At 42.4% G+C, this 8,066-nt stretch overlaps 1 long non-coding RNA gene across 1 annotated transcript; it reads left to right on the top strand.

Annotated features, from left to right (window-relative positions):
- Positions 1–316: 316 nt before the first annotated feature.
- Positions 317–3,143, top strand: LOC309875252. The gene is made up of 3 exons (XR_014317004.1): positions 317–455; positions 690–822; positions 2,934–3,143. It is a non-coding gene; the product is annotated as an uncharacterized lncRNA (long non-coding RNA).
- The last annotated feature ends 4,923 nt before the right edge of the window (positions 3,144–8,066 follow it).

The raw sequence follows: 8,066 nt of genomic DNA, 5'->3' as shown, positions 1-8,066 counted from the left end.
GTTTGTGATTTCACATTCAGTTAATATTTGGTGCTGCTATAAATACTTTATTTGGCTGTGATTTTTATTTCCAGTTACTTTTTAAGCTCAGCTTTGCTTCTTTAGACCAAGAGCATGTGATGAGTCCCAGAATGCATGGCCAGGGCTTGGGAAGGCAGGATAGCTCAGGCAGGGCTTGTTACTCTCCCCAAACTGCCTGCTGCCTTTCCATGATGGGCAAAAAAAAAAACAAATGTTCAATTCAACCCAGGGTTGTTTGGAGTTCCCAGGAATTTCACCCCATGACTTTGACCTCTGACAAGAATGCTTAATTATTTCCAGCTCTCAAGCTGGGTCATAAACTGGCCCTTTGAAGAAGTTTCCTGCTATCCATAAAGGAGAGCTCCGAACTCTGGTCAGAGCAGAGTTTTCATTCCTTGAATGGAGGGGCTTCTTGAAACAGTGGGGTCCTGGAGGTGGGTGGAAGAATTCAGCATTTTTTTGTTTTGTTTTGTTTTGTTTTGTTTTGTTTAGCAGTAGATGAATCATTGTTCCAAAATTCTTTCCTCTGTCCAGATTTTTTATCTCCCCAATTTTTCCTTTTCTACCACCTCCCCCAATGTTCTGGAATTTGAAATTGCTTGATTATAAAAACAGAATTTGGCTGCATGATCAGAATAAAAACTGTTCCACTCTTTTCTTATCTGCAGGGTTACACCTGAAGACTAACCAATATTTTATTCATCCACCTACATAAGCTGATTTATGGTCCTGAAGTTTCAGTTGCAGCTTACAAATGTCTCTCTTTTCCTGGCCTGATGTACAGCATGCTTTCAGTATAAGGTAAGAGGATCTTTTCTTGTCACCTTTTCCTCTAATGCTTTCCACTCACTCCAGTTGATCAGGGGGTTGTTTCCCCTTCAATCAAAAAATAATACATACAAAACATGAGTTATGCCAGACTGTGCAATAAACTGGAAGCCGAGACCCCAGCATGGGACAGGAGTGACTGAAACCATTGGGGCCATAATTAGCCGGCAGCAAGGTCTGGCAGGAAGCACAGCTTTGCCTTCCTACTTTGCAGCTTTACCAGTAATTGCTTCTTTTCCCTTACATGGGAATGTGGTTGGTGGGGACATTCTTTCGAAATGAAAAGGCAGCTCTCAGTACCAAAAAACACTTGCCCATATTTCTAGTGTGATGTGCTGTAAGGAAGCAAAACAGAGATGAAAAAAAAAAAAAAAAAAAAAAAAAAAAAGCAAAAACTAGGGTTTTATTGAAATCCCTGTTTTTAGGCTGGCTTCACAGCCCTGAGCAGCCTGCTGGATTTGTGGCAGAGCTGGTGCCCCTCTGAGGGCATGGTACCCGCAGCTAGGGCAGGACCAGGATTCAGTTAAAGCCTGTGGGATGCCAACAAGGAGCTGGGGGAGTAGGAATGGAAATACATGCATTAAGGACCATCAGAGGTAGCAGTGCTTGCATTTTTCTGGTCTGTGAAGAATGAATTGGTTTAGGCAGTGATGCTATTAAGCTCATCTCAGCTAGCAGGAGGTAGCTGTAAGCATTGTCTGTCATCAAAGGCTGGGGCCCAGAGCTGGACCCAGGAAATTCCTGCCCATCCCTACTCACAGGGCTGCCAGCCTCTGCTGGGCTTACGTGTGGGAATGCAGACACGGAGAAGCAAGGGGAAAAACAAAATAATAACAATAACAAATCAGACAGAAAACTTTGCAGGCCACAAGGCCTCATGAAAAGGGCTGCATTCAAGATAAGTCAGTTTAGCTGTAAGCACAAATGGGACTCTTGTAAGACAGCAGTGAAGCTCGGTTTCTGCAAGCAAAACAGTGATTAGTGGCAGTGCTGAAGTCTGTGTCTTGCAGGGTTCATCTGTTTTTACACTTCTGTCCTTTCAGTGTCCCCTGCCTGTACACAGTGACCTGAAAATGCCTTCTCCTACATTACCCTCACCAGCAGTCTCTGCAGCTGATGACTTGGATTTTCACATGTCCCTTCCTATAACTCTGTTCTTCCATTCAAGCTTGCAAACAATGGACTTTTTAAATTGCAATTCCATGCTGCCTGAGCCACACCCTCACCTGGAGACTGATTTGCACCCCTCTAGCAATGCTGAGCTGCTGAACTGCCAGTGTGGTACAGAGGTACATGGATGTTAAAAAAAACATCCTCCAACATCTTTAGAATATTAGAAATGTCTTTAGACTATTAAAACCATCCTTTAATATCTTTACAATATTTTTCTTATCCTACAGAAGTAGCTAATACTTCTATTTTCTCAGAAGAAAACTTGACCATTTAATGTTTCTACTCCCCATAGTCTACTTGGTATTTTAAATACGTTTCAGATCCTTTCTGTTTTCAAAGGAAAGAAGTTTTATGGCATAAATATTTTCCCTGTGAGGCTAGGAATCCAATGTGTTGGACACTATATTTTTAACAGTTATGGTATATTAGGTTATGGTCTTCTGTGGTTAGGTATGACATCAGGCCACCACAGAGCCATACCAGGAGAATCATGGGGGAGAAGCTGTGTTAACCTGATGGCCAGCAACACTCAGGGGAGTTTGAAAAAGCCAAAAGCTGGGTACCTTTTGGAATAATGTGTTCTTTCTCTGACAAAGCCAACCTGAGGTTACTTGTAAGCATGCACACTCACAAGATGTTTAGAGGAAGAGATGGGGTGAAGAGCATCACTGTGTGGATTTTGCAACTTTAGCAAGAAAATTTGCAAGGTAGGCAGCCAGAGTAAATCCTTGACAATTTGTTTGAGAGCTGAAGCTCTGTTTACTGCCTTTCCTAAATGAGAAAGGCAGCCCAAACTGCTAACAGGCCCTGCTCACAGTCTGGTCCACTGGACCATCACCTTAGTCATTTCTATTATCTGTTCCACCTATCTGTTTTGTTTGTTTGTTTGTTTGTTTGTTTTCTTAATGCAGTGCTTGCAATTATTGGATATTTCTACCAGCATCATGAGGAGGCAGGCCATAAAAACAACTTAACTCAGAAAGTAGACATGCCAGAGAGAATACCCAAGTGCCAGCCACCACCTGTGAGCTCAGCACAACTGCAGGTGGGCTGGTGGGGACGGACCCAGGCCCAGATGCCTGAGCGGGATCTCCTTCTGCTATTAATTGCTCTGGAGCAAAGGTTTCTTTAAGGTGTGTAATGTTTATGTACCCTTAGCAAGGATGCTTCAGTCTCATGTGATGCTGCCTTGTTCTGGGGGGAATGAAGCTTGCCCCTCTGGCAAGCATGCAACCATCTGCAGAGCTTTGCATCTTCTGGTGAGGAGGAGAAGAGTTGCTGTTTCCACAGAGTTCAGATCCTTAGGTTGTAGACAATTGGTTTCATTTCTTTATTTTTGCAGAGCAAATACCTCATACATATATATATATTTATTTATTTTTATTTTGTCTGGGAATTGGCTGTTTCTGTTACAGATGCCTAACAGGACTTGTCTGCCTGGAAGGCCTTCTCATTTTTTCTAATTACAGTAATTAGGCTAATGAAAAAATATTTCTTTTACATGTAAGCTTTATCTCAGCTCAGATTAACTCTCTTGCTTTCCCAGCAGATGGTCAGGTGTTGTTCCACTGCTGCCCTTGTGTGTTAGAGGACAGATGCAACGTGAAATATCTCTTACAAACCTCGGAGAATTCATATGATTGTGCATTTATGTTTGCATGCATGAAAGGAGCACCCTCAAACTATAAAGTAATCTTGCTTTTGGCATTTCTCAGCCCTTGAGTCCTCAGCTTGGTAAATTAAATAATGTCCTATTAGCATGGATTTGCATTTGAGCACGTAATAAAGTGCCACCAAATGCTGATACCACTGTTTCTTACACATTTCTCAGATTAGATTTATCAACTAAACAGATACAGTTTTTCTTTGCCAAACGGAAAGAGACTTAAGATTCAGATGCATTTCATATGCTCGAGTTATGAACCCCTGTTATTCATACTCCATACTCTGCTGCCACTACTGCTCCTGTCCCTGGTAATGGCAGAGATCTCCGTAGAAATAGTGTAAAAAAAATGTAGCAATAAAGAATATAAACTCATGAGTACTTGTTTCCAATGTGCAGCTGAGACTGAAAAAAATTAAAGTTATTCATATAATTTCATGTGATCACTCAGGCCATTCAAACTTAACCAGTCTGGCTAGCATTTTGAATACAGACTATTCCTAGCAACATGCCTACAAAAGATACACAGCTCAGGGATTCATGTTAAAAATTTTAGGGAAATCATTCTGAAAGAAAAATTTGCTTAAACAGATCGTCTTTTAGCTGTTCACAGACAATCTACAAACAGTAGGAAAATATGCTTATGGAGTGTAGTCTGTGGAACTGTAGCGGTTATTAGGTCAAGTCTAAGCAAGTGCACTAGATTTTGATTTCCTTCTCCTGCTGTTGTCCCTTCTGAATTACTTGCACAAAAGCACCAACAAAATCAGATTTCACACAAAGGGCTTCTTATCAGTCCCTTCCATGTTACACAGGGAGATGGAAGAGAAGATATTTCTGATGACATTTAAAGTTATTCTATTTCCAGATTGTTCAACAGATTCACCACTGCACAGGGAAGGAAATCAGCTCTTTTAACTCTGCCTATGGGACAAATCCCCAGGAGTCAAATCATTCGCTTTGCTCACAGTGAGTGTTTGCTCTCTGCTTTTGATTTCATACACAACTTGACACAAGCTTGCCAGGCGACTGTTATTCTTGTTAACTTGTTTTAATGTGCTCAGGGATTTTTCTTTTTTTCTTTTCTCTTTTTTTTTTTTTTCTTTTCTTTTTTTTTTTTTTTTTCTTTTGTTAGCTGTTTTTGTTTTGCACTGGGGTTTTGTGGACTTTCACAGTCAAGACCTCTGAGATAGTTCTAAAGTGCTGCATTACTTACTGCTCTCCTGAGTTCAGTGATACAGAGGCAATTAGGGGTTTGGAGGAGGTGTGAGACTCAAAAACAAAAACAAACAAACAAACAAAACAGTAACAATCCCATTTTCTTATCAAAATGACAGAAATACACTAGGTTGTACTCCCAGGAATGTCCTTGAGTGATGCACTGAATGCTGGAATCCAGTGGTTTGCTCCCAGGTTTTTAAGGTGCTTTCCTGAGAGGGGCTGAGGAGCGGGCCCTGGGAGCCCTATATCTTGCTGCCCATACCTCATGTGCTGTGCAGCCACCTCAGCTCCCCTGGGGTAGCCTTCAATGTGAGGCTGCGTCATGAACACCTCAAAGCTCTGTCATGCTGCGTCTGTGCTTTGTTTATGACAGCCCCCATCTTGTGGAGCAGCAGGAGGAGGCCTGTGAGGAACGCATACATCATTAGCCCCTCCAACAAGTGCAAGATACTCAGTTTTCTTGGTGTTGAGTTGGGCTGGGCCGTACTTTGAAGCTCTCAAGGACAGGGAAACGCTACTCCCTTGTCTTGGGTTGTTGCAAAACAGCTTTTAATGGTTGACAAGTATTTATGAGAAAGTAAATAAGGAACTCTGTGTTTTTTCAGGGGAATATGTAGCGTGCCTTTTTGAAACCACTAAGTAACAATTATGCCCGTGGTTTTGCAAATAAAACCTTCACTAAACACTGAAGAGAGGGACATGGTTTTGTGGGCCAGCAGGATACAGCTTTCCTTGCAGCAGCACAGGCAGTGAGGGTGAGTTGCCTGTTATCTGCAGATGTTACGAATTGCACGGCCCCAGGATGTCCTAAAGAAAGAACATGTCCCAGTTGCAGCAGAAGTTTTGGAATTTAGTGGAGTGATAAGTTTCATTGTTAATCCAGCAGCAAAATCCTCTCCCTCCTGTGCTCTGTGACAAAGGTAGACAATAAATATTATGGGCTGGAAGCCCTACAAAAGGAGGCCTGGTTTTGCAGGCCCTGGTTTCAGGCCCCTAACAAGGGATTGCTTCAAGCTGTAAAACGTCCAAATACTCCTTGTTTAACCTCTTTTCTCTGTCAGTCTTCTGATACTTCCAGCTGCTGTGTTCATACCCTTCCCCAGCCAAAATGGAGCCAGGTGGAGAGAAAGCAAGGCTGTAGGCCTGGAGACTCCCTCCTCCCTCTTATAGACAGGGCTTGGAGAGCACAGAAAATGTCAGAGAAAAACAGGAGTGTCTCTTCCTTGGGCTGTTTTTCACCCTTTTCATATGTACTTACCCCAAAGTTTGATGATTGTTAATGTAAGTGTTCCTATGCTGGGGGTTTTACTTTCATAGTAGGAGGTTAAAGTTTCAGCTTCTGATGGATGTAGCATTTCGTAACTATCAATAAAAGCAATGATTGAAGGTTGAGTCCTTGAACTCTAAATTGGCTAAGATCCAAGCATCTGCTTGCATTGGTGTGCTACAGTTTATAATTAGTCTAATCTCTGATTACAGACAGAGATTAGACAAGTGGTGCTGAGACTACTGAGTCACGTGATAATGGCCATAGGGAAGAGTATCAGTGTTTTGTTGCTAGGATGGTGCTCCTCATCTGAAGGAGGAAGTGTTGTCTCTTCCCTGATGCTGACAACTTTTCATGGCAGGACAGCCAGTCTTCCTCACTGGAGAAATGTGTCTGTCACTGTGTGCCTCCTACTTCATGCAACACACAGTATATAAAAGACCACTCATTTGGATGACAGACATATATGCTAACCCCTTGCAGCCAGGTTGTGATGAGAAGGATTGTGCTTGTTATTTTTTCAGACAATGCTTGGGCAGTTCTGGGTACACAAAATGTATGGAGTCCATAAGACTTCTGCTCTCCTCCCTTGCTCGTGAGGAGGGTGAACTTTGTGTTGTGAAAGACATGTTTTTACACTGTAAACTAGCTGTGGTGCTGCTATATCACCAAGGCTTAGGAAAACAAGTTTATTTTGCTATTTTTGATGGTGCATATTTGAGAGGGACTCATGGACCTTGTTTTTCATTCCAAGAAAACCTGTTTCTATTCTTATAGTGGAAGGAACTACATAATGTGCCTAATGCTGAGCTAGCTGTTGTATTGCCTGATACTGCTTCTCAGGAAAGTCACACTAAAACCATTATAAGACTTGTGGCCAAGCCAGGACTTCTGCTAGAGCAGGACAGTGGACCTCTTCCACTTGTATAACCAGTGCCTGATAGGCAAATTGTTTTCTGTGGTATGAGTCTGGACCGGAACAAATGGAAACAGTAAATGAAAATAGACAATTCCTGGGATGATGTGGTGACAATTATGTGAATTAGCACCTGTTGCAGTACCAAGTAAGTTTGTGGGACCTTCACCTCTTCACCTCTCTAGCATTTTGCCTGCTCACACTTTTATCCCTCTTACTCAGTGACAGGCATCTTGGAGGACACTACCCCAGAGAAGAGGAGCTGCTGGTTGGTCATGATGCACCACCTGGGATATTTTATTTTCTGCAGCTGATGTTGTGGTAATTTGTCCTGTCCTTGCTCCTGCCTTCTCCCCAACAGCCCTGTTGCACGCTGTTGTACTCCCATCACCCTGTAAACTCACAGCAAAGCCTTTCACTGGGGAATGGTCCTAAAAGGACTCTCCTAGTGTCTTCTGTCTCTGTAAGGTCTCTGTCGCGTGCCAATTCTGTTGTGGTGCTAAGTAGTACAACTGTGTAAATTTGCTTAGGGTTGCAATTATGTCCTCATAACCCTGATAGGTGGGACCATTTAAACATTATCTGTTGTGTGATGGACATAAAGGGTAATTATGGCAGGGTGTGATTGTTTTTGTCTAAACAAACCTTCTCTTATGAACTTACATAAAATATTTGATAAGGGGGGGGAAAAAACTTAGATTTTAAAATAATTAAATTAAATTCATAACACAAATTTGAATTTGGAATGACGCCCTTCCCTGCCCCAACCAAACAGAGTATCTGCGTACTTAAACTAGAAGGTGACAGTCTGGGGATAATGAGACCCTTGTTCTGCTCTTGGTTGCACTTCTGGCTGGCAGGCTGAACTTCTGCAGGCAGCCTCCCTTTTCGCCACTTAAAAAGGGTACAAAATAATATCAACCCAATTGGCAAAGTGCTTTGAGATCTACCTTTGAAAGGGCACTGTGGGTGGAGGG

Source organism: Aythya marila (assembly GCF_965140915.1).
Source record: "Aythya marila genome assembly, chromosome: 2".
NCBI classification, from domain to species: domain Eukaryota; kingdom Metazoa; phylum Chordata; class Aves; order Anseriformes; family Anatidae; genus Aythya; species Aythya marila.
Note: the sequence above shows the minus strand (reverse complement) of the source record. Positions and strands in the feature narration are given on the sequence as shown.